The sequence below is a fragment of the Pristis pectinata genome, chromosome 6 (genome assembly GCF_009764475.1).
Source record: "Pristis pectinata isolate sPriPec2 chromosome 6, sPriPec2.1.pri, whole genome shotgun sequence".
NCBI lineage: Eukaryota > Metazoa > Chordata > Chondrichthyes > Rhinopristiformes > Pristidae > Pristis > Pristis pectinata.
The window spans coordinates 22,738,020-22,764,824 of record NC_067410.1 but is presented as its reverse complement, the minus strand read 5'-3'; the positions used below and the strand labels follow the sequence as shown (position 1 = coordinate 22,764,824).

Below are 26,805 nucleotides of genomic sequence, written 5' to 3'. Positions count from 1 at the left end.
ACAGGAAGAGTGAGACTGGCAATCAGAAGAATTTGACAATTTTTTCCATGGAGTGATCTGATAAATGGTTAAATTGCATAATATAGAACCATAGAACACTACAGCACAGAAAACAGGCCATTTGGCCCTTCTAGTCTGTGCCGAAACTTTATTCCGCTAGTCCCATTGACCTGCACCCAGTCCATAACCCTCCAGACCTCTCCCATCCATGTATCTATCCAATTTATTCTTAAAACTTAAGAGTGAGCCCGCATTTACCACGTCAGGTGGCAGCCCATTCCACACTCCCACTCCTCTCCGAGTGAAGGAGTTCCCCCTAATGTTCCCCCTAAACCTTTCCCCTTTCACCCTAAAGCCATGTTATTATACTGGCATTGACATGTACAATTATGGGATTTTGTTTTATGAAAAGCCTCCTGGAAAAGTAAGAAATGTTAGCAGGCATTTCAATGTAGTTTCTCTTTCCCATGCTTTGGAATAATTAATGTTCAGTGTATATTAAATGGCACACTTCAATTTGTATATATAGTTAATAAATTTGAAAATATGAAGTCTTGATTTGTGCTGCCTGAGCATACAAATATACAATGCTGAAATGGCACATCATATGGCATAAGTCAACATTTAGTCAAGTACTTGCTAATAAAGGACAATCAGTAAGGGTTTGTAAAGAGATGGTTGGGTTTGACTAACTCATTTAAAAGTTTTTAAGAGGTAACAAAGATTAGGCTAGAACATCTGACATGGTCCACATGTATTTTAGAAAGACTTTTTTGACAGAATCCCAAATGGCAGATTTATTAAGACAGTAAAAGTGTATGGAATCCAAAGAAAAGTGGCAAATTTGAGTAAAAATTGACTTGGTGACAGTTAGCAAAGGTTAATGGTTGACAGGCATTTTGGTGATGGAGAGCTGTAGACATTGGGTTCCACTGGGTTCGTACTAGGCCGGTTGCTCTTTTTGCTGTGTGTGTATATAAATGATTTGGTTTTAAATGTAGGGCGCACAGTTAGGAAGTTTGACAATGGTGGTATCATCTGCAATGTGGTTGATAATGAGAAAGTGAGTTCTGAGCTACTGGAAGATGTCAATGGACTTGTGAGATGGGCACAAAAGTAGCAAACAGAATTCAATCCAGAGAAGTGTGAGCTAATACCTTTTGGGGAGGGCAAACAAAAGAAAGGACTACATGTTAACTGGTGGAGTGCTGAGGAGTATAGAGAAAGAAGGACCTTGGAGTGCGGATCTCCAAAACCCTGAAGGTAGCAGAACTGGAAGATCAGTGGTTAAAAAGGCATATGGGATACCTGTCATGTTGGCTGAAGGAAGAAATACATGAGCAAGGGGGTCACGGCATGGTCATGGTTAGTTAGGCCATAATTAGAATATTGTGTGTCATTTTGAACACCACAGGGAATGTGTTGGCCGCGAAGAGAATGCTAAGACCACTTGCATGGACGCTGCCAGAATTAGTTATGTAAGGAGAGACTGCTTCAGCTGGGATTGTTTTCTTGGGGGAAGAAAAACTGCTGAGGAAATTTAATTTTTATGAAAGGGTTGGGCAAGGCATGTGTTTACATTCCTTGGTGGAAGGATTAGAGAGGAATTGAGAGGAAAAATCCTTTCAGTGAAAGATGGGTGGGAAGAAAGAACTTGCAGCCTGGGGGTGAAAGGATGATGGAGGCAGAAACCTCAACCAAACTTGAGTAGAATCTGCAAGAGAACTTGCACAGGCATAACTTGCAGGGCAATAGACTGTGGATGTGAACATGGGATTAACCTAAAGCCCTTTGTTTGGCTGGCATGAGCACAATGAGCTGAATGGACTTCCTGTGTCATAAATTTCTATGATTCTAAATGGCCACAACAATGCAGTATTCTATTTCTACCTAGAAATAATCAAATGTGCCAATCAACATATCTTGCAAATTACTCCCTTTTCAAATAAAATTAATCTATTTTGTGTTATTGCAACTATAAAGTACATTAAGTGAGTTTTAACTTCTAATAAAGCTCATTGCAGGCTGTTGAAACTTGTACATGCAAGACACAGAGCTCAAAATGTATGTACTTTATTCTTGTGCTGAATGAGACTCAACAGTGTCCTGAGTCTCCTGTGCATTAGCAGTTCTGCAAAGGCATGTCCTGCTATGGGCTGTGACATTAGCCTATAGCTGAGAAGAAATGCTACAAGATGATGCTTCAAGGGGATGTTTGAGCATTCTTCCATGACCCGTTTCTTCATTGCATCTTTATTATGTGAACTGACCTTTAATACTTCTCTGCTTGAAGCTGGGTGATAAAGTGAAGGAAAACTATGCTTTATTTCATTGTTCTTCATAAATTGTTCAAACTGAAATGATCTGAACTGTCGACCACTGTTCGATACAACTTTCCAAAGATCCTGAATGGTAAAGTTGGATATTAATTCCCATATTGTGCCTTCCATGGTGCTGGATGGCTATCCTCCCACTGCCCAACAACATACTTCTAGCCCTTCCAATGACTGTTGATTAATCTACGAGGGCTGCTGGATTGGTCTTGTAGGCCACTTTACGTTTCACTGGTTAGGTTTCTTACATCTTTATCTATGTCAGACCAATAAACTAAGTTATCCAGCTATTGCTTTCATATTCATTATGCCCAAGTACTCTGCATGGAGTTCTTCCATAATCCTGTTTTGGAATTCCCTGCTATGTGTACTGTGTACCCATTTTATGCAACCTTGTTTAGTGGACAAGTCATTGCATTTCCAATGAAACAGCTTCATGTTTTTATTCAGATGTGTCTGAATCAGTTTATTCACTTAATTTGCATTCATACACTTGCCTCATTTCGATCTTTTTGCATAGTTTTTTTCCCACATCTGTGAGAAGGAAATTGTAGAATATAGATTTCATTTTCTATGTTTGTTGTAATTGCTTGTCTTGGTGACTGTCTTGGTACTTTATTTGAATATGGTGTACTCACTGTAATAGTCATGCTGAGACAGTGGGATGATCCACTCCAGTGAAATAGTAGACTTTCGGTCCCTGAATGGCAAAACCAAGTTGTGTGGTGAGTGACTCGTGTGAATGATCTTCCAGCAAGAATTGTTGGGAAGATCAGTTCTTGTAATTGCCTATTTCCATCTGAGCAATTTTATTTTTAATTTTGGTCAGAGTGTGAGACATGTAAGCTTGAGGCTTATAATGACCACTGTCCACAACATGAGTCATCACTGTCCACAATGTGACTAATCATTGACCCAACTCTCTAATTGGAAATATTACAAGCAAATTTCAGTGCATGGTTTGTGTTGTAATGTACCAAGACTCATAGCTGAGGCCTTAGATCCACAGATCTTTTTTGTTAATCATTTTGTACTGCCAAGCTTTGTCTTTCATAGAAATTGAAGTTTGGTTTTCTTTAACCTCTTTAAACGCAGATTGTTTTTGGTGACTACTTCATGCCATTCGATAGCTTGGTATAAGAGTGGGTATTAATTGCAAAGTAGTGTTTAATTTTTTGTCTACATCAAGCTGCACGTGGGCTTGAGATGGGTCTAATTTACTGAAGACCTTTGCCCCTGCTAATTTGGCATCCAGTCTTGAAAAGTGGGTAGAGGATACTATTCATCATCCATGGTTCTATTAAGGTTTACTTTGTAAATGATCTTGTCCACATTAGGTGCCGCCATAATAGATGCCATAAAGGGTGACAGTCTTACAACAACAATTATTCTTGTGTTAGCAATGGTAGATATACTACGATAATCAATACTATTCCCATCTTCTATTATCTGCAATTCAGTATTTTCAGTGGATTATCTTAGTCCAATGCAAGTGCGTAACATCTGTACCAGTTTTATTGGGAATATCAGACTATTGTCACAATTGCTTCTCTTCACCACTTGCTCTTATTAAAATTCACTTATTTACAAAGCATGAAACAATTAAGACTTATTGGGAAAGGCTTTGTTTTAAACAATTAGAATACAGTGAAAGAAAGAACAATTTATTCTTGAGAGCAGGCCTGAATTATTCAAAGCAGGCTGTTATAATTATCTGAAAACTGAAAAACTATCTGTATCTTTTGCTTATTTTAAAGAATTTTTTAGCCAAAGGCAGTCTCTTGCTTGGTTCAAAGCTTTCAAGTGATTCATTTTGGCTCTTTCTGTTGTTGAAATGGTGCCACTGAGTCTGGGTAGTTCTTAACCACATTACAAAAGAGCAAACGATGACAATAGTTTGATGAAATGTGTTTAGCTCCAATCATTAGAAAAAGGTCCCCACATTCAATGAATCCTCCTTCAGATGGAAAATCTTCTTGGATGCAATTGATATTTTCACCAGCTGCTGTGTGATTAGGGAGTAAGTAGATCCAGTTACAGAATTTTGGTTGTAATGGGAGGAGGGCTGAAACAGTTGAACTCTAGCTTGGCTGTGTCATAACTATGTTAAAGGAAGATATTGTAAAAGTAGATATATTTGCACATTAAATGTTAAGAGTGTTTTCATATTCTTCTCCGTTTCTCCCTGATGTTAGGCTTCCACTTTGAGCAACTTGGAAGATTTCCTGTTAAAGTAGGGTTTAAAGTGCATGTAGAATCTCTTCAGGTCCGAAGACTTGGGGGGGGGGGGGGGAAGGGGGTCTCCTATAACCACCACCAATTTCCAGAAACAAAAATATGACCTAATCTTTGTCAACTGCCCTGTTATGTTTTGGTTGATAGAATTTCAGAACAAAATGATATTCTACTCTTTCAGTAAAAGATTAGAGAACACCAACTTCAGTGGTTTCTATTCAATATGAGATTATTAACAAAGAAAGTACTACTTCTAAATGTTAATTTTTCACTTAGAAACCATAGAAAAACTACAGCACAGAAAACAGGCCATTCGGCCCTTCTAGTCTGTGCCGAAACATTATTCGGCTAGCCCCATTTACCTGCCCCCAGCCCATACCCCTCCAGACCTCTCTCGTCCATGTATCTATCCAATTAAAAGTTAAGAGCGAGCCCGCATTTACCACATCGGATGGCAGCCCATTCCACACTCCCACCACTCTTTGAGTGAAGAAGTTCCCTCTAATGTTCCTCATAAACCTTTCCCCTTTCACCCTAAAGCCATGTCCTCTCGTACTTAATATTATTACTTATTACTTGATATTATTAGATGAAAAGCAACAATTCAATTTCAAAGATTGACTTCCAAATTTAGAACAGTTTAAGTGCCCATAGTTTTACCATTAACTGTTTAAAAGCTTAACAGCTTATAAAATATTTCTGTCTTTTTATAGAGCATTCTATTCATGTGCAGTGACAAAACTCAAAACTGGTGATGTTCTCCTCTGAGCAGCGAAACCATTGCCTTTTCTGTATAAATTGCTGAAACTATTTTTCCTACTTATTCCTGTATAAGCTGTTGAATGTTGTGATCCTTTAGTGACCCAAGTGATCTTATTTAGCAACAGCGAATGCCGGAAGCATTCAGCTGGCCAGGCTGCATCTATGGAGGGAATGGCAGGGTTAATGTTTCTGGTTCTTGCTCTTTTATTAGAAATTGAAAGACCTGAAACATTACTCATCTACTGACGCCCTGATTTCTTTACTTTAGTCCGAGTCATCTAGCATTATTTTGTTTTCTGGATGATCTTATTGGTTTTGTGCCCATTACTGCTGCTGACTTAATTGTTTATCCCTTGTGACTTGACATGTCTATGGCTCAACAGACTGGGATTCTTTCTGCATATCAAGTTTGGCAGGTATGATAATTCCTGGTTTATACACCATGGTAACATCACAAATGACGTGTCAGGGTTTTGAATTTCCTCTCACATTTTTAAACTAAGAGATGGGAGTAGCAGGAATACAGCTTTGGTACAGTAAACTGAGCATTTGCCTTCATACTGAATGTTTGGATTTGGTGTGCACATAATGGAAGCCAAGCTATGAATTTGAAAGTAAGTGACTTATATTTTTGGGGATTACACTTGAAAAGTATCTGATTGAAGTAGCAAGGTACACCTAAACTAGGAAGTTAAGCTAAATGAATTTGTCAATTGTGTGTATTCTGATCTGGTAACATGATTAGTTTTACCGATGGTTTTCTGGTAGCTCATTGGAGCCAATCTTTGTTCTGGACAGAGGACTTTAAACTTGCCAATTATATCCATGGAATGTACAACACCTGCCAGATAGATTATTCTCTGTGCCTAGTTCACTGTATTTCTCAAGGTTTTATAAGGTGCAAGTTGTATCAGGATAGTATCTTTCAGTTGCTTTATTGTTAAGTATTTGAGAAAAGTATCCAATATTTTGAGTTTGAGAGCTAAATTGGAAAGTTTTGTACTGATCTCTATCACAGTAGCAATAGAACTACTTCTGACAGGATCATTGTTCTAAAATCTAAAGCAACAAAACATTTCAAGAGCTTTCTCCCTTTGGCAAAATTGCATGTACGTGAATTCAAGGCTGAAACTAAACTGGGCTGAACTGTGATTGTTCCCTGCAACTGAATAGTCTGATGATATGAATTATCCAGGGTTTGCGTTTGAAGAATCACCATGGAGAACGTAAGAAGATGGCTAGCATCTGTGTCAGTCAGTGTTTTCCATGTAACGGGCATGAGTCGGTGATGAAAAATAAGAGGGACACTAAATAGTTGGGCCCTTGTTTGCACACTATCTTTCCAAGGTTTCTAATAGTTGGCTCTGGGTTTAGGACCATAGCCTGGGCTGGCAAGACATCTCAGTTTTTTCAGTGGAATTAAGAGTCTTGATGGGTGTGGAGAGGAGAAGATCTTGCACTAAAATTACTGAGAAACATAATTAGGGTGGTTACCTGTGAGTACGACTCCTGGTGCCCTGCATTGTTGACCCCGCTGGAGTATGCAGGGTGTAATTGTTAAGGATATGGCAGGTGCCTGCACTACTATTGGTGCATAGATTTCCCATCCCTTGGGATAAACCTGTTACAAAATGAACTGATAATTTTTTTTTAAAAAAGTTCAAGAACATTGACCTGTACTTGAGGGGTTAAGGCTACTCCACTGACTTTGTCCTGTGGGGTCTACTTCTGCTTTTCAGGATATTTCATCCCAAAGGACATGCTGATTGGTGGATATCAGAAGGGCTTAGGAGCTGAGATCTCCATTGTGATCAATTGCTCCACAACCTTGACCTGCTCTAGTCCACCTCGTGTCTGACATGAAGACTATATTTGGAATCAGAACAAGCTCCCTCAAAACCTCTAGCAAAAACCAGGGCCTGGATATTGAGGATCATGTAGCCTTAGTTTTTGTCATAATAGGGATTTTCTTGCATTTTTGTATTCTTCCCATCTTCAACACTGACCTATGACAAACTATAAAGATGTCTTGTTTTGGAGGCCAGCTCTGAGTGCCTAATTGTGTTGTAAAATGTTTTCATTTTAAAAAGAAAATAAAATGTGCATGATAATTTGATAAATTGTTATTGCAGTCTTACTTTGGAAAATTGCTTAAAATTAGTTTCTTGAGAACAAACATCCAACATTTAACACTATGGCAACCACAAAGGAGGGCTGTTCCAAAACGAGTCTTCCACTTAGACAACATTAATCAGAGGAAATTTTTAAGCAGTTCAGTGCGGCATTCAAATTGTGGAATGTGTGTCATCTGGTTGAGCGAACTGGGTGTGGTGTTTATAGACTTTATTTTTTGGTTGGGGGGGGGAACATACTGGAAATGATACAGAACTCATCAGCATATGAAAAGAGAAGACACTGAATGCTTCAGCTGCAGCCCTAAAAGTGTGCAAGGAACTCATTGCAGCTAGTAATGTTATATGCATTGAATGAAGATTCTGTGGAGATTTATTAGAACCGTCCTCAGTGACATGCTTACTATTCATTGTAATGTATTACAGATCATCCACACTTTTCCACTGCAATTTGATCTCTCTTTTCTTCCTAAATGTGCAAGAAAAAATCCCAAGATATTATGACATCCAAAACTCCATATGTTGAAAAAGTTGTTCTGATAGTTTCTGTAGCAGCACCCTCTGTGATCATGTCACCTCTGCCATTTCTCCCTATATGCTTTGACCCTAAAACCTGAGCGTACAGACCTGGCAAACGCATATCCAGAAAATCCATTTCACCATGCAAGGTGTCTGAAATGGGGTAATGGCATTGGAACAGCAACTCATTTGGTTGCGAGTCTTGGTCGCAAGTTACTGATGACAAATTTTCATTGAAGACAAATGTGCTGCCCTGTACTTTTCTCCTGATGCCAGGCTCAGGAGGTTGGTTGGTTTGAGGTTTTTTTAGATTCATAGAGTTACCCAGCATGGAAACAGGCCCTTCAGCCCAACATATCCATGCCAACCAATATGCCCATTATACTAATCCCATTTGCCTGCATTTATCTTTTAAATGTTGTAAACTACCTGCCTCTACCATCTCTTCTGGCAGCTAGTTCCACACTCCGTGTGGAAAAACTTGTCCCTCAGACCCCCTTTAAATCTTTGCCCTCTCACTTTAAACCTATGGCCTCTAGTTTTAGACTCCCCAACCATGGAGAAAGAGATTGTGACTATCAATTCTGTCTATACCCCTCATAATTTTATAAACCCCTAAAAGGTTACTTCTCAGCCTCCTTTGCTCCAGGAGAAACAGTCCCAGCCTATCCAATCTTTCTTTATAACTCAAGCCCTCCAGTCCAGACAACGTTCCTGTGAATCTTTTCTGCACCCTTTCTAGATTAATCATATCCTTTCTATAGCATGGTGACCAGAACTGTACACAGTACTACAAGTGCAGCCTAACCAATGAGTTGTACAACTAACGCGACGCCTCAGCTTCTATACTCAATGCTTCAGCTGATGAAGGCATGCAGGTTGAGGGATAGGGTATCTGGAAGTGGTGTTAGGGTTTGGAACACAGCAAGTTAGTGGGTGAATCAGACTAGTCAGAGAAGTAGGGGAGAGAGGCGGGTGGGCTGCCATCAGAGGAGTGGCTTGGAATATGGGTGCCATACAGCTACATGGTGGGGGGAGCACAGGGTCTGGAAGTGAATGGGTTTGTTGGGGGAAGAATTTAATGCTAGAGGAATACAAGGATTAGGTAAGTTTCTCACGTACTTGCAAGTCTTTCAGTTTGGTGCTGCAGGTAAAAGACTACATTCTCCTGGGAGTACCTGATGACCAAGTTCCCCTGCAGCATTTCAAAGTCTGGGGAAAGTTGATCACAAGTCTTTGATCAGCTAAACTGAGTAAATTTAGCAGGCTCCATATTCTGAATGATATGAAAGACCGAGTTCTGTAGATGAGAAAGGTTGAAAAATGTTATCAGATATAACACTGCTGAGTTTAAGTTATGGTTGAGCAGCAGTTAACGGAGCACAATACATTGCACAGCCTTAATCCCAAACCAGTTGAGTTTAGCCTGAGTTCACCCTGCTGAAGCTGAGTCACACCCTCATTAGATCATGCCCTGAATACTAAATTTTCATCATGAGATGCAATGAAAATATCAAAACCCGGAAATCAGTGCAGAGGGGATGATGAAGCCAGCTGCTTGCCTGAGAGGAATCAGTCATGATGGAATTGTAATCAATTGAGGGAGGAGCTAGGGTGGCAGATGAAATATCAGAACACTTGAAATCAAGGGCAAGGGAAGGGATTTTAGAAAGTGGCCATTGATGAAAGGAATTGGGAGTTGCCTGATTCCCTGGAATAGGATATACCTTGAATAACAGGTAGGTTTGGTGCAGAAGGAAAAATGCAGTAATGTTTGACATGAGTAAACTGGAGGCAGCAGTGGGTGGCAAAGCTAGTGCTTAAAAATTCAAAGACAGAGTGTAGGTTTTTTTCCACTGTGAAAATCAATTTAATCTCGAGTAAATTATCAAGACAATCATTTCCAGATCAAATCATGCCAATACAGAAATTCAGTCCTTTCATCCTTGCAACTACCTATGTATTGCTCTTTTACTGGTGCACAAGCATAACTAAACATGGTTTGTGTTATATCTGATTCTTGAACATCTTTCAGCCTCTTCTATATAAAGAAAATCTTTGTTTAATATCATTCAGGAAAGGTAACCTGCTACCTTCACTCAATTTGACTTACAAGAAGACACATGATTAACTTTGTCAGACTCCTGAAATGCCAAAAGTCTAATCATACCTGATTCTGGAAAGTAAAGAGAAATTGTGCGAGTGTTTACCTTTGCACTGGATTTTTGAGTCGGTTTGGGCCTTTGCACCTGATTTCCATTGCAAATTTATTGCTGTTCAAGACAAAAGAAATATGAGAAATGTTGTTCCATGAGCCTGTTCTGCCACTTAATATCATGGTTTATTCTGTGCCTAAAGTCCTCTTTTCCACTTAATCCCTACATCTCTTGATTTCCTTACTGTCCAATGTCTTGGTTTTGAATATATTCAGTGGTGGAATATTCACAACCCTTCCCTCTCTTGGTGAAGAACTACCTCCTTTGTCTGTCTTTAAATATTTAAATGTTCCTTATCCTGAGACCAGGCCACTTGGGTCTTGGACTCCAGCCTGAAGAAATAGCCACCTGGCATTCTTGGGTTAACACAAACACTAAACTTGCAAAGTGTGAATGCACTTTGTCAGATGAGTTTTTTAAATTATTGGATATTTATAAGGAGGCACAGTTTAATTCTAGGAGGGGAAATGCTGCTTTAGTGGTGCATCAAAGTACTTGGTGAAGTTTTTAACTGAACGAAGTTAGTTCTGCTTTTTATTTTGCTTGTGCTCTTAAAATATATGATTGTATAATAATGGTGCAGTAATCAAAATTGGATTACTTTTGTTTGGCTTGTGATCTAAGTTAGTGGTGGGCAATTTTTTTGATGGTTGTAATGATTTTAGTTTATTGTGAGTGCAGAGCAATAAAGATGGTTTCTCAAGATTGTTAGCTCTGACAAAACATAGTCTGTTCATGTTAGTCTGGTATTTCCTGGGTGGATGAGTTGAAATGAATGTTAGCAAGTTACAATGGTGTCAGAGTGAGGAGAATCTCTGGAAAACAGTTGTTTTAAGGAATTCTGAGATCAGCATATTTTTGGAATGTTTTTTGGCTGCCAATATTCTGGATGTTTCTGCAGAAGGATGTCTTGGGATTCCTTTGACTGATATCCAGGGGCTGCAGATAACTAAAGCTGCAGTGATCCTATTTATTTCTTGTAATGTTGCTTTGCTCTGTGTTCAGAGATGCTGCAACTTTGTATTCATGAGAATAGCATTAAGAAATAATGAGCAGAATCTAACCCACAATTGGACTCTGGTTCAGCAAGAAGTAGAGCTAAACAGACAAGACAAGCCTAGCTTTAACTAGATGTGTGTGGGTGTTAGATATAGGATGGAGGAGCAGCTGATTGAAGGTTATTATTCATACTTCAATCTATGGAAACTAATTGGCTGGAACTTATTTGACCTTTGTATCTTGTAAAGGTCTATTCTGAGTTATTTATAATATTTCTAACTGTGTTTTTGGTCAAACTATATTTCTGATTGAACTCTGAAATGAATACTACATTTTTTGAGCAGCTTGGCTCGCCATACCATCCTCATAACATTGTGCTGAAATTCGGTCCTGCTCCTCTGAAAGGCAGAGCTGTGACGACAATATATTCGTAACTTATTATTGGTGTCAGATTACAGTAGTTTATAAATGTTTAGTCACACTGTTCTAGATTGATGATGTTGCCTTATAAGTTAGATAACCATTTCACAAGGATAAATCTGTACTCAAGGTGCTATTTTCATGCATATATGTTTATTTTGAATTTGTTTTCAAAGAACATCTATCATTGAGGTGTTATAAGAGAAACAATTTGTATTGTTTACAGACCATATATTACTGGAACTCTACATTTCAATCTCACCACTATGAGCATCATACCATATAAAATAGGAGGAGGCCATTCAGCCCCTCTTGCCTGCTCTATCACTACATAAGTTCATGGCTGATGTTTTACCTCAGTGCTACTTTTCTGTAGCAGCCCCATGTCACTTGATTCCCTTTAATATCTAAAAGACTACCAGTCTTTGATTTCAATGTTTTGAATGACTGCCTCCACAGCTCTCTTGGGTAGAAATGCCAAAGATTCACTTCCCTCTCTTCTGAGTGGCTGACCCTTTGTTTTGAGTTTGTGACCAGTTTCTAGACAAGTGCTTAAACCTGTTTGTGTTCATGTAATTTTGATTCAACCTGTGCTCAGAGATGATGAAAATCTTTATTAACGAGTGAAGAAATAGTGAGCAGGCACTCTTTGGCTCAGTAAGAAGTTGAGCTATACAAGAATTTTGTATGTTTCAGTGATCAGAAATGATATAGCTGAAAAGTGATGATTACAAAGCAGTATTTAGTGTTGCAGAGCATAAGACTGCATAGGAGTTCTCTGCAAACCTTGGCTGTGCCACAGTAGTGTAAATATTTTCCACTTGCCCAAGATAGTTAGGATTTGAACAAGCAATGATGGTCACTTGTTTCTAAGGTGCATTCCTATGATCTCCTGGTGCTTTGCAGTTTTGTACTACAAGTCCTCCTTGGTTACGGTAGGGTTCCGTTCCTGTGGACTGCTTGTAACCCGTAAGTGGGAAGTGCGACCCCATGGCAGAAGATGCCTGCAGCCCCGGAGCAGCAGGCAAATCCACACTGCTCGTCTCCCTAATGCTCATTTGTAGGTACATAAGTCAGGCATTCATAAGCTGGGGAGAACCTGTGTGTATTAATGGCAAACATCATAGAGCCTCTAATTTGTTGCTAAAATTTATATTCAGAACTAGTCTTAATCCTTGGTGCATATTACAAAGTGATTACTTCAGTGTAAGCAGGATGTATGTTTGTGCTTGAACCGGCTTTCTTGTTTCGTCCTAGTTTTCTCTATATTATACATGATGCCCCATAACATGCCTTTTCTTTTGTCCTGACACAGGGTCTTGACCCAATATGTTAATCATCCTTTTGCCTCCACAGATTCTGCTTGACCCACTGACTTCCTCCAGCAGTTTGTTTTTTTTGCTCCAGATTCCAGCGACTGCAGTCTCTTGTGTCTCTCTTTTTACTGAAATGTGTAAAATATTTTTTGGAAATACAGTCTTTTAAAGTTTGCTTCATCTGAGTTATTTTCTTATTGTAATTTGTGCAGTTCTGGCTAAATTGCATAATTTGAATTACTGATAGTTGGATCCTTTGTGTTGGATTCTTCATTCTATAACAGGTCTAGTAAGCTAGTTATACATTTATCTTTCTTATATTTTTCTTAGTGTTTCAGCACAATTAAATTGGATAAATGACTTGCATCCATAAAATTATACACACATCTGAATTCAATGCAGTTTGATTTTCATTACCTGGATGGATTTCTGTTTTCATTGAGCAAATCTTCACAAGATAAAAAGTCACTAATATAGAATAAACGAAGATGCTTTACTGTCAAGGTGGTAATGTAGGAAATGCAGTAGCTAATTTGTACACTCAATACCCCCACAAACAGGTGACACAATACTTTTTTTAGTGCTGCTAAATGAGATATAGGAACTGGTAAGAACACCTCATAAGATGGTAGTGGGGAGATTTTTATGTTCTCTTGAGAGAGCAGACCAGATGTCGGTCTCGTTGAAAGCTAGGACTTCCATCACTGCAGCACTTCCTCAGAATCAGCTTGGATTTTTATGCTCAAGTTTTGGAGTAGATCTTGACCCCAGAATCTTCTGAGCAGCAGACCACCTGCCTGACTGTGGAAGAGACGTGGTTCCTAGATTTTCTTCATTAGCCACCTTAGACTTACAAAACAAGAGTGGTAGTAAGTCAACCTCGATTCCGAGGGACTGCCTAAGAAGAAGCCAACTCACAAAAGCTTGCTTTGTAATGTAATCTTTCAATTCCTGCTCAGGACATAAGCAGCATAAGTGCTGATTTAAAGAAGGCTTTGCTGCAAACTGAGCCAATGTACAAGTCGAGCTCTAAAGATGAAACTGATATTCTTGGTCTTTCTTCTGGGCAGGCACACTATTCAACACAATTCCCGATTATGAAATGTCAAAAATAAATTCTGTTTACTATTTTTTTGCTAGAATCAAATATGAGGTGCATCTTGTTCAAATTTTCATTAAAGCCAAATATAATAAAATGGCAGCAACCTTTACAGTCACTAAGTAATTTCCACCAATGTAACATCTTCCAGTTCCATCCTCCCTTAGCTGACCAAATGCTGAAAGTCTCAATATACCTTTTGTTAACTCTGGTCTTGATTATTTGAGAAACTTCAGCTAGTTTCCCAGTTTCCACCCTCTTTAAATTTAATCATCAATACTCTGCCAATATCCTAATTCATCTTGGATACCCAAGTTGCTCCTAATTCACCTTATCCAGTTCATCCATCCCCCTCCTTGCGGACCAGTTTTAAAATTCCTCTACCTTATTTGCCCTCTCAAAATAACTGAGCTCTTCAAATCCTGGCCTTTTTAAAAAAAAAAGGCTCCATCATTGGTGGCACCTGGAATCCCCTTCCTAAACATGTCCATGTGACTTGGTCTCTTTCTTCATTTAAGACATTCCTGAAAGTCAATCACTTTGCCCAGGTTTTTGTTCAATTTCCTCAAAATCTCCCTTTGTGATTGGTTTTGAAATTTAGTAAGATGATAACCCTGTAAAGTGTCCTGGGGTATTTTATTATGTTACAGGTATTGAATGTGCTGCTAGTTACAAATGCACCTCATTGAATGGTTACAACAAGGATGGAGGCCATCTGGCCCTGCCAGACTATGCTGGCTCTATACAGATCCTCCCCAGCTTACAAATGCCAATTTATGTAAGGCCCGTACATACAAACGAGCATTTGGGGGACCGGCAGTATGGATTTGCCAGCTTCTATGGGGCTGCAGGCATCTTCAGTCCACAGGAACAGAACCCTATAACCTGGATCGACCAGTGGAATCATAGAAATATGGAATGGTACAGCACAGAAATGGGTCCTTTTGGCCCACCTCGTCCATTACCTCCATCTACACTCATCCCATTTGCCTGCATTAGGGCTGCACCCCTCTATGTCTTTCCTATCCAAGTAACTGTCCAGCAATCTATGCAAGAACAATCTAACTGTTCCCAGCCTCCTTCCCCCGACTTGGGCACCTTCCAATTCTTTCCTTTCAGATATTTACCTTATTCCTTTCAGATATTTACCTTATTCCTTTTTGAACATTATATTTGAATTGGCCACACCACTACAGGAAATATATTCTAGGCTCTATCCACTCGCTGTGGTTGAAGAAGAAGATTCCTTATGACACTTTTGGTTCTATTCATTCTATGTCCACAAGTTCCAGACCATTTAATCAAGGGAAATGGGTTGCTCTCTATTTGTTTGATACCTTTATCCCCTTGCAATCTCCAGGGAGAACAATTCCAGTTTGCTAGTCTATCTGTAAAACTAAAAATCCTTAATTCCTGGAATTAGTTTGTAAATCTCTGTTGCACATTCTGCAAAGAGTCACAGAGAGAGACAGCACTGAAACAGCTGACCAAGTCTGGCCAATGATCAACTACCCATTTTGCACTAATCCTACGTTAATCCCATTTTTTTTACTCTCCCCACATTCTCATCAACATCTGCCAGATTCTACCTTGCACCTACACACTAAAGGTAATTCAAAGGTAGGGGTGTCCATAAGCTGAGGTGTTCTTAACCCAGGGATGACCTGTACAGTACAAGTTTTGATTCCAGTGTTCATTATATGCGTTTTCTTTGTAGATTCTATAATTTTATTCATTTCCCTTCATGAAGGAATTCTTTGGTTTATTTTCAGCAGGCATTGTTGTTTATATAAGAATCTTGATTCTGAACATTAGTTGTCTTTTTTTGATGTTGGAGGCATAATAAAGCCATGACATCTCTATTCCCACCATACCTGATGATGACTATGCTCTGAATCGCACAGGAACTAAGTCAATTATTTCTGCTTATTTCTCTTTCCTATGTTCCTTTCATCCTTCAAGGCCTTTCTCAAAACCAGCTATTTCACCAATTTTTATTAATCTTCCTAACATTATATCAGTATCCATTTTTGCCAATGCCTCAGTGGATTGTATTAAAGTGATTTTTCTATCCATACTAAGAACTGCTATGTGTACTTAAGTTGCTATGAGTTTGCTATAAATGTGATAAAGTTACTTTAAGTTTAAATTTTGATATGTTGCCTTCAGGGGAGCTGTATTATTAGGACTTTTTTGTGCTTTCACATTTATTTCAAGTCAGGAAACTGCATTAACCACATGCTAAAGTTAAATATGTTTGCTATGGTGCACTGTAGGCATCATTTGGTTCTGTAAGTTCCAGCCTTGGAATTTCCAGAATCTGTTTGCACCTTCCCTGTTAATTTGTACTGCAAAGTTTAAACTATTCAAGATTGCCTTGGCTTCAGGAACTATAAATTGCATTGCTTCTCTAATTCAGTGAGATAAATTCATTTAAAAAAAAATCCTTCAGGTTGATACTATCATTACACCTTGCAAAGCAATTGAAGACTTCATGTCAATGTGTTACTCTATATGAAATACTTAATGTAATTTGAAAAGCATTTTAGTGTTAAGTTTATTTAAAGAACATGGTTTGATGCGAGTATGTTTCCAAGCCAAGGTTAGATCAGTTTCCAAGATGTTTTTTATTTCTCAGAAAATGTACTAGTGCTTGCTATTTACAACAGCCTGACAAATTTGTAGTATGGTCATTTGCCTTATGTTCACTGCAGCAGTTTCATTGTCACAGACCGCTTATAAATTTAGATTGTGAGAACCCAAGTTCATAGACCACTTTAAGGACCTGTCTACTCTGCCTGACTTGTTACTGGTCAATATTCCGGTCAGTCTATTCATTCTAATGAGCAAGTTGCAGCTGTAATATTAAGATTATATTAAGTTTACAAACAGTTATGCATATATCAGTTATTGATAATGGTTGCATCACATTTCAATTGACAGTTAATTGCAAACAGTGCAAATGTATTTTATACCTCCAGTGAAGGCATTTTCCCTGAACTAGATGTTAAATATTTTTGTAAAATCAGTCATTAAATGTAAGCATTAATCTTGGGCAACAGAAAATGATGTAAAAATGCAGTGGGTTGGATGGGATTTGTGGTGAGAAATACAATTAACTTTATGGATCAGATATTGACATGTTGGATCAGACGCTGTTTCTTTCTCTCTTGCCAAAGATGCTGGCTAACCTGGTGAGTGTTTGTAGCCACTCTTTTTTTTCAGATCCACTATTTTATTTTCCTGTGTAGTAATCTAAGAAGATTAAGGGAACTTCTTATTTGGATAGTTTTTGAGATGACTTTGTTAGAACCTATCTGACATTTAACAAATATAAAATGTTATATTAGTATAAGTAGTTGCTGTATGAGCTAATGCATGCAGGGAGGTGACTAAAAATGGCAAATTGGGTTTAGAGAAGGTCTTAAATGAGGAAAGGGATGTAAAGTGAACAGTTCATTTCTTTATCTTTTTCCTGGGTTTAATTTGTATGTTGCATTTGCTGAAAAGGACACTCTTTCTTAGAAATCAATTGTTTGAAGTGCATATATGAAAACAAAATGGGATAGTCTGTGTTTGTAAGATTTCAAACAATATCAACTTCATAATTAGCATGTTTTTTTTGTTAAATGAAATGTTCAAATGATGGCAACATGAAATGCGTGTAGAAGAGCTGGTCAGAGATGTCTTCAGATGTGATGTTTTCAGTGCATTGTCTCCATCAGACATTTGATAAAGGGTACATGCTTAAAAAGTCTTACTTGCCACTTCTAGCCAATCGTCTGAGTTTTTTATTTGTTGTAGCTTAAACTACAAGGAGATCTGATTAACCTGAGAAAATGGATCTTAGTAGAATGCATGTTCATTTTTTTTCTTTATACAACAATCATTATAATGCAAATATGGTTACTACAGCACATTTGCATATTTGTGCTGCCATCAAAATTTACTTAAATTATGATTGGTGTTTGACCAGTGTCAGATTAGGTATGGCATGGGCTGAAAATGTACAAAATTCTGAGCCAGCATATCACCCAACTATCTCCATAATAACGGAAATATTTTGCACTTATCTCTTTCTAGGACTCTGCAAATCCAAAGAAATGTATAGACCAAAGCTCTGCACATGCACAAAGTGAGCTATGTGGGCATTTATACTGTCAGTAGAGGATCTGGTGATGCAAGTTCTGAGATGTTTTAATTGCAAATATGTTCAGAAGAAGCCTAGTTCTGTCATGTTTTTAAGTGATTTTGACTGATTGAGAAGTAATGAGTTTAGTGCTACTTCTGTCCATGTTGCTTTGGGATTGCGTTACCTTCTAGATATTTCTCCGGTTCTGGCTCTCTTTGCCCCAACTGTAGAGTACACCTGCATTATTTTGACACTTTTATTTCACTGGTAGACATGGGGGCCCACCATGTTGACAGCAATCAATTCATATTAAGAAAATGACCTGTACAATGAATGAATTTTTAAAAAGATGAACTTCAGCAAATACATTTCATCTGCAGCAACAGGGATACCTAGTCAACTACACTGGATGAATATAAAAAATAAAAAAAGGTGTGCTTAACCTGTAACCTAAGTCTTTCAATAAGATAGATTTTAAATCTTAACAAGATAATTTCCCAATAGACATTTGTGTTCAAGCATTTACTCTTGATTCATAACAAAGCCTCTATTGCATCCATGGTTTTCTATAATCACTTCCATTTATATTAACCAGTATTTTTGAAATTGTCAATTTGCAGTTGTGATATGGGATATTAAACCAGTGTAATTTTCCCATTTTTACTGCTAATATTGGATTAGATAAGATAAAATATTTATTTATTTATTAGTCACATGTACATCGAAAGAGACATTGAAATGCATCTTTTTTGCATTACTGAGAGTGTGCTGGGGGCAGCCTGCAAGTGTCGCCACTCTTCCAGCACCAACCATGGTATGCCTACAGCTCCTAATCTGTACATCTTTGGAATGAAGGAAGAAACTGAAGCACCTGAGGAAACCCACGCAGACATGGGGAGAACATACAAACTCCTTACAGACAGTGGGCGGGAATTGAACCCGAGTCGCTGGCGCTGTAATAGCATCACGCTAACTGCTACACTACCATGTAATTGGAAATTAGCAATCAAAATGGAAAATGTGAGATAGACTAAGATTGGGGGTTTGGAATGCATATGCTTAAATACACCAAGTGTGATGTAGAGGTCACCATATCATTTCTATTGCATCTACCAAAATGAATAACCTCAGATTTTCCCACATATTCACCATTTGTGTGTTTTGATGTACATGTGACTAATGAGGCTATCTTGTCTTGTCCTATTTCTCACTTGTTTCCCACTCGCTTAATCTGCTAATATCCCTTTGTTTGATATTTCGTTACTGTTAATTTGTGAATCTGATTTGGTAGCTTCAGCTAATATTACAATCTGTCCTTTCCTGTAAGTTATTGATGTAGATGAAAAATAGCTGAGGACCTAATACTGATTCTGTACCCTAAGATCTTTATTTCCAGTCTTTTTTCTATTCTTTTATGGTCTTCATGCTAAAATGTTGTTTCCAACCTCATGAGCCCTTAATTTTGGTGCAGAACCATATCAGATGTCTTTTGAAAATCCAGATATTCTACATCTGGTTTTTCCTTATGTACACTGCTGGTTTAGAGTCATAGATACAGCATGGAACCACACCTTTCAGCCCACCAAGTCCACAATAACCATCAAGCATCTATGTTTACAATTAAGCCTTCCTTAACCTGTTTTCTTCTCCGCCCCCCCCCCCCCCACCCCCAACCACCACCCCCAACGGCTGCAAATTCTACCATTCACCAACACACTAGGGGCAGTTTCCACTGGCCACTTAGCCTGCCAACCTGAGTGTTTTGGGGATGTGGAAGGAAAGCTGAGCACTTGGAGGAAACCCATGTGGTCACAGGAAGAATGTACAAACTCTGCACTGGAGGTCAGCATTGAACCTGGGTTACTGGAGTTGTAGGGCAGCAGCTAACTAGCTGAGCCACCGTGCTGCTCATATATCCCATATCCTAAAAATCTCAGATTTGTAAAACATTTACTTTATAAAAACATCTTGTCTCTGTTGTCTTTATCAAGGACATGTCAGAAAAACACTAATGAATCCACTTTTTCTGAAAATTCATGCCAAACTAGCTGATCTACAGATTCTGTTTATCTTGTTGCCTTTTTTTGGAATGATGGATGTTATATTTGCTGCCTTCTAATTCATGCAGACAATTGCAGATTCCTGGGAATTTTGGAAGATCAATAGTAAGATGTTCATAATCTCTGCTGTCATTTCATTTAGAAATCTTGTACTTTCTCTTTCATAGTAATTTCTTCAATTATGATTACTTCTGGTATGTCTAATGTGTTTCTTTTGCATACCGAAGGCAGATTCAAAATATTTGGTTTACGTCTTAGCCATTTCCTTATTTCCCCCTTATAATTTCTCCTGTGTTTGCCCCTAAGAAAACCACATTTAATTCAGCTACTTGTACATATGTATTGGAATTGGTTTATTATTGTCACGTGTACCAAGGTGCAGTGAAAAACTTGTATACCATTCATACAGATCAATTTATTACACAGTGCATTGAGGTAGTACAGGGTGAAACAATAACAGAATGTAGAATAGAGTGTGGCAGCTACATAGTGCAGTGCAGGTAGATAATAAGGTGCAAGGATTTCAGAAGCCCTTTGTTTTATTTCTTGCTGGTTACCCTCATATTTCTGACTTTTATCTATTTATCACTTTGTCAGTGATCCTTTTGAGTTTACTTAAAGTTTTCTTGGCAAATGAGTTTTTAATCTATTACTTAAGCTTTTTAGTTAACCATTAATGGATCATTTTTCCCTTGGAGCTTAATTTCTGCATATTTGTTTAAAAATTATGGAAAATTTGTTCAAATGTTTGCTATTACCTATCTGAAAACCCTGTAAACCATTCTGCGTGGAACCAGGTATAGGTGAGGTCCTAAATAAATGCTCTTCACTAATATTCACAAAGAAAACAGACTTTGTAGTTGGAGAATTCAGTGAAGGGGTAGGTGAAAGTCTAATGCAGGTCTCCATAAATAGAGAGAAGGTACTCAATATCTTGGCAGGCTTAAAGGTGGCTAAATCCCCAGGACTGGATGGGATTTATCCCAGGCTGCTGCAGAAGGCAAGGGTAGAGATTGCTGGGCTCTGGCTGAGACACAAGTGAGGTACCAGAGGACAGCGAACATGGTCCCACTTTTCAAGCAAGACAACAGGGAAAAACCTGGTAACCACAGACCTGTGAGCCTAACATCAGTGGTATGGAAGATTGGGGGGTGGGGGGATGGGGGGGGGGTGGAGTTCTGAGGGAGAAGACTAATGATCACCTAGAAAAGCAGGGACTAATCAGAGATAGCCAACATGGCTTTCTCAGGGACAGATCTTGTCTGACCAATTTGATTGAATTCTTTGAAAAGGTAACAAAGCATATTGATGAGGGCAGGGCAGTAGATGTGATTTACGTAGACTTTAGTGAAGCCTTTGACAAGGTCCCACATGGGAGACCAGTTCAAAAGATTAGGGCCCATGAGATCCAGGGCAGGTTGGCAAAGTGGATCCAAATTGGCTTGGCAATAGGAGACAGGGTGATGGTAGAGGGTTGTTTTTGTGATTGGGTGGCTATGACTAGTGGTGAGCCACAAAGATTGGTGCTGGGAACATTATTTGTGATATACATGAATGACTTGAATGTGGATATGAGAGGCAAGATCAGTAAGTTCGCAAATGATCTGAAGGTTTGCAGAATTGTTGATAGTGTGGAAGGCAGTCTTAGGCTGCAGAGAGATGTTGATATTTTGGTGAAATGGGTTGAAAAATGGCAGATGGAGTTCAGAACATGGAACAGGCCCTTCGGCCTTTGATGTCTGTGCCAAACATGATGCCAAATTAAACTAATCCCTTCTGCCTGCACATGATCCATATCCCTCCATTCCCTGCATATTCATGTGCCTATCTACAAGCCTCTTAAACATCACTATCATATCTGCTTCCATCATTGCCTTTGGCAGCACATTCCAGGCACCTACCATTCTCTATGTTTTTATATATATAAAAAATTGCCCCACACATCTCCTTTAAAGTTTCCCCCTCTCACCTTAAAGCTATGCCCTCTAGTATTTGACATTTCGAAGTTGGGAAAAAGATTCTGACTATCTTCCCTATCTATTCCTCTCATAATTTTATAAACATCCATCAGGACTCCCCTCAGTGTCTGACGCTCCAGAGAAAACAATCCAAGTTTGTCCAACCTCTCCTTTATAGCCAATACCCTCTAATCCAGGTAACATCCTGGTAAACCTCTTCTGTACTCTCTCCAAAGCCTTCACATCCTTCCTGTAATGGGGAATGAGAACTGCACACACTACTCCCAAATGCAGCCTAATCAAAGCTTTATACACCTCCAACGTGACTTCCTGACACTTGTACTCAATGTCCTCACTGATGAAGACAAGCATGCCATACACCACCTTCACCGCTCTCTCTATGTGTTGCCACTTTCAAGGAGCTATGGACTTGGACCCCAAGATCCCTTTATACATCAATGCTGTTAAGGGTCCTGACATTAACTGTCTACTCTCACCTTGCATTTGACCTCCCAAAATGCAACAACTCATACTTGCCTAAATTAAACTCCATCTGCCATTTCTCTGCCCATATCTGTAAGTGATCTAAATCTTGCTGTATCCTTTAATCTAAATGTGAGGTGATGCATTTTGGGAGCAGTAATGAGGCTAGGACATGCACCATGAATGGTAGGGTCTGAGGGAGTATTGAGGAACAGAGGGACATCGGAGTGCAAGACCACTGACCCTTGAAGGTGGCAGTGCAGGTGGACAACATGGTTAGGAAGGCATACCATATTACTAGCCTACATTAGTCAAGGCATTGAATACAGAAATAAGGAGTTTATGCTCCAACTTTATAAAACCTTGGTCAGGCCTTGGCTGGAGTACTCTGTGCAGTTCTGGTCACCAAGGTATAGGAAGGATGTGATAGCATTGGACAGGGTGCAGAGGAGATTCCCCAGGATGTTGCTGCGATGGAGCAGTTCAGTTATGAGGAAGGACTACACAAGCTAGGTCTTTTCTCCCTGGAGCAGAGGAGGTTGAGAGGGGGACATGATTGAGGTATATAAAATTGAGGGGTATAGCAAAGGTAGGTTGCAGGAAATTTTCCCCCATATCAGAGGAAGATAAAACTAGAGGACATAGGTTTAGGGTAAGGGGGAAAAGAGATTCAGATGGGATATCAGGGGGAAACTTCTTCACCCAGAGGTTGGTAACAACCTGGAATGTACTGCCTGTGAGAGAATGGGTGAAGCTGGGTTGCTGACAGGGTACGTGAACACTTAATTGCTTAGGCATAGAAGGCTATGGACCAAGTGCTGGGTGATGCGGTTAATATAGAAACTTGTCCAGTGGATGACACGGACAAATTTAGCAGATTACCCTGTTTCCATGATGTATGTTTCTATGATTCTATGATTTTCCAATCTAGCTTGGCCAACTTCCTTCCTTGTAGCTTTGTAAGTGACTTTATTTAAGCTGGAGCCTCTAGTTTTCAATTTAATTGCATCACTTTTGAATTCCATCATTTTGAATACTTTTCCATATAGAATCGCTAACTATAATGATCCCAATTAACTCTGCCTCATTAGAGAAGAAGGGATCTAAAATTGCCATAACTTCCATTATTTATTGTTTCAGGAAATTGTCCTGAATGCACTCTATGAACTTTTCTTTCAAATAACTTTTCAAATTTTGACTTGATCAGTCTTTATGAAGATTTAAAGTCACCTATGATTATTTTATTACTTTTGGTTCAAGCATCTCTTGTTTCTTGGCTATTGGCCTTTTAAACAATATAGGCTCCTTAACAAGGAGGAATTCTACTCTGACCTTGGAAAAACCCCTGATTTCCAGAGTGAGGCATTGATCCTCCTGGGTGATTATTCAACCTCAGGATAGGAAAACAGTCAAGCCTCTGGCAAGCCGTCATTTGTAAGGAAGATTAGAGGAGGCTAATTCCAACATTGTCATAGAGTCACAGAATTGTGCAGCACTTGGTATGGCAACTGCTCTGCCCAGGACAGCAAGAAACTGCAGAGACGTGTGGACACAGCCCAGCATGTCAAGGAAACAAACCTCCCCTCCTTGGACTCTGTTTTTACCTCTCGCTGCCTTGGTGAAGCAGCCAGCATAATCAAAGACCCCACCCACCCGGGTCATTCTCTCTTCTCTCCTCTCCCATCAGGCAGAAGATACAGGAGCCTGAGGGCACATACCACTAGGCTCAAGGACAACTTCTATTGTGATAAGACAATTGAATGGTTCCCTTATACGATGAGATGGACTCAGACCTCACAATCTACCTTGTTGTGACCTTGCACCTTATTGTCTACCTGCACTACACTTCCTCTGTAGTTGTGACACTTTACTCTGTACTGTTATTGTTTTTACCTGTACTACCTCAATGCACTCTGTACTAAATGTAACTGCACTATGTAATGAATTGACCTGTACAATCGGTATGCAAGACAAGTTTTTCCACTGTAAGTGACAATAATATACCAATACTTCAGCTCACTGAGCTGGTGCTGGCTAGTGAGCACCCAACTACATAATCTCATTTTTTAAAATTCTCTCTACATTCCCACCAACCTTTCCCACTATCCACCTACTTCTGATTGTACCACTCACCTATGCAATAGGTGCAACTTGCAATGGCCTATTAACTTTCCAAACTACACGTCTTTGGGATGTAGATGGAAACCAGAGCACCCTGAGGAAACCCATGCAGTCACAGGAGAGCATGCAAAATCCACACAGGTAGCACTAGAGAAACAAAGGACTGCAGATGCTGGAATCTAGATGAAAAACACTATGATACTGGAGGGACTCAGCAGGCCAGGCAACATCCGTGGAGAAAAGCAGGTGGTCAATATTTTGGGTCAGGACCCTTCTTCAGGACTGAGCTTCTTCAGGACAGATAGCACTGAAGGTCAGGATTGAACCTGGGTCATTGGAGCTGTGAGGCAGCAACTCTACAAGTTAAGCCACTGTAACCTTCTGACATGTTATTTGGAGGATGATCTTGTGAGATGGACCTGCACAAGACCTCAGGGCAACACCCCAATTCAGAATCAGATTTATTATCACTGACGTATGACGTGAAAGTTGTTGTTTTGTGGCAGCAGTATAGTGCAAAGACATAAAAATCTATAAATTACAAAACTAAATAAATAGTGCAAAATAAAAAGGAGTAACGAGGTAGTTCATGAACCATTCAGAAATCTGATGGCAGAGGGGAAGAAGCTGTTCCTGAATCATTGAGTGTGGGTCTTTGGGGCTCGTGTTCCTCCTCCCTGATGGTAGTAACAAGAAGAAGGCATATCCAGGATGATGAGGGTCCTTAATGATGGATGCCGCTGCCTTGAGATACTGCCTCTTGAAGATGTCCTCAATGGTGGGGAGAGTTGTGCTTGTAATGGAGCTGGCTGAGTCTACAACCCTCTGCAGCCTCTTACAATCCCGTGCATTGGAGGCTCCATACCAGGCTGTGATGCAATTAGTCAGAATGCTCTCCACCGTACATCTATAGAAATTTGTAAGAGTCTTTAATGACATAGCAAATCTCAGACTCCTAACGAAGTAGAGCTGCTGGTGTGCCATCTTCATGATTGCATCAATGTGTTGGGCCCAGGACAGATCCTCTGAGATGCTGACGACCAGGAACTTGAAGCTGCTCACCCTTTCCACCACTGACCCCTCAATGAGGACTGGTGTGTGTTCTCTTGATTTCCCCTTCCTAAAGTCCATGATCATTTCCTTGGTCTTGCTGATGTTGAGTGCGAGGTTGTTGTGTGACACCGCTCAACCAGCTGATCCATCTCACTCCTGTACACTCCTCATCTCCATCTGAGATTCTACCAACAACAGCGGTATCATTGGTGAATCTACAGATGGCATTTGAGCTGGGTTTGGCCATACATCTTTTAGATTATGTCATTGCTCAAATGAGGGGCTGCAGAGCAGTCTCCTGTACTTGTGCCATGAGTGTACTGATGACTGCTGTTTCTGATCACTACCTAATTCGCTCCATTATCCCTCCATCAAACTGGCTCCAAAATATTAGTATTAGCAAAAAAAATGCTTAAGAAAACCAATGTCAAAATTCTCAAGAACCCACAGAGAATTCTTTTCCGTGCCCCACAGACAACCTGTTGACTCCCACCCACAGGAGTCACAGAGTGCCCCAAATTTATGGGCTGTTCTGAACTCCACTGTGTTGAACTCTGTACGAAGAAGAAATGGGACTGGTTTGAGAAGAATGGCAAGGAGATCAAGGAGCTAATTACTGCCTGGATTTGGTATGAAGGGCTTAATTTTTAAGACTGCAGATGACAAGAAACTCAAATTTAATAAACAAAGTTCAGGTAGATGGACAGATTGACAAAATGGGCAGGCATATGCTGATGAAGTTTAACTCTGTGTCCTGTAATTAATATTGATTTGGAAGAATGAGGAAAGGCAATTTTAAAGGGGTGTAAGGGGAAAACAGACCTGCATGGGTGTGAGTAGCGTACAGGTCTTTGAAGGTGGAAGGACAAATTGAGAAAGGTCTTGTGTTCCTTGGTTTTAAACATTGGTTATAGAGTGCAAAAGCATGTTGAACTCCAGCTTTATAACACACTGACTGGATCTCAGC

The 26,805-nt window shown here is 39.4% G+C and overlaps 1 protein-coding gene across 5 annotated transcripts in view; it reads left to right on the top strand.

The window, feature by feature from the left end:
• fgd (faciogenital dysplasia) overlaps nucleotides 1-26,805 on the top strand; it is a 207,185-nt gene that overhangs the window by 80,262 nt on the left and 100,118 nt on the right. The window lies entirely within an intron of this gene.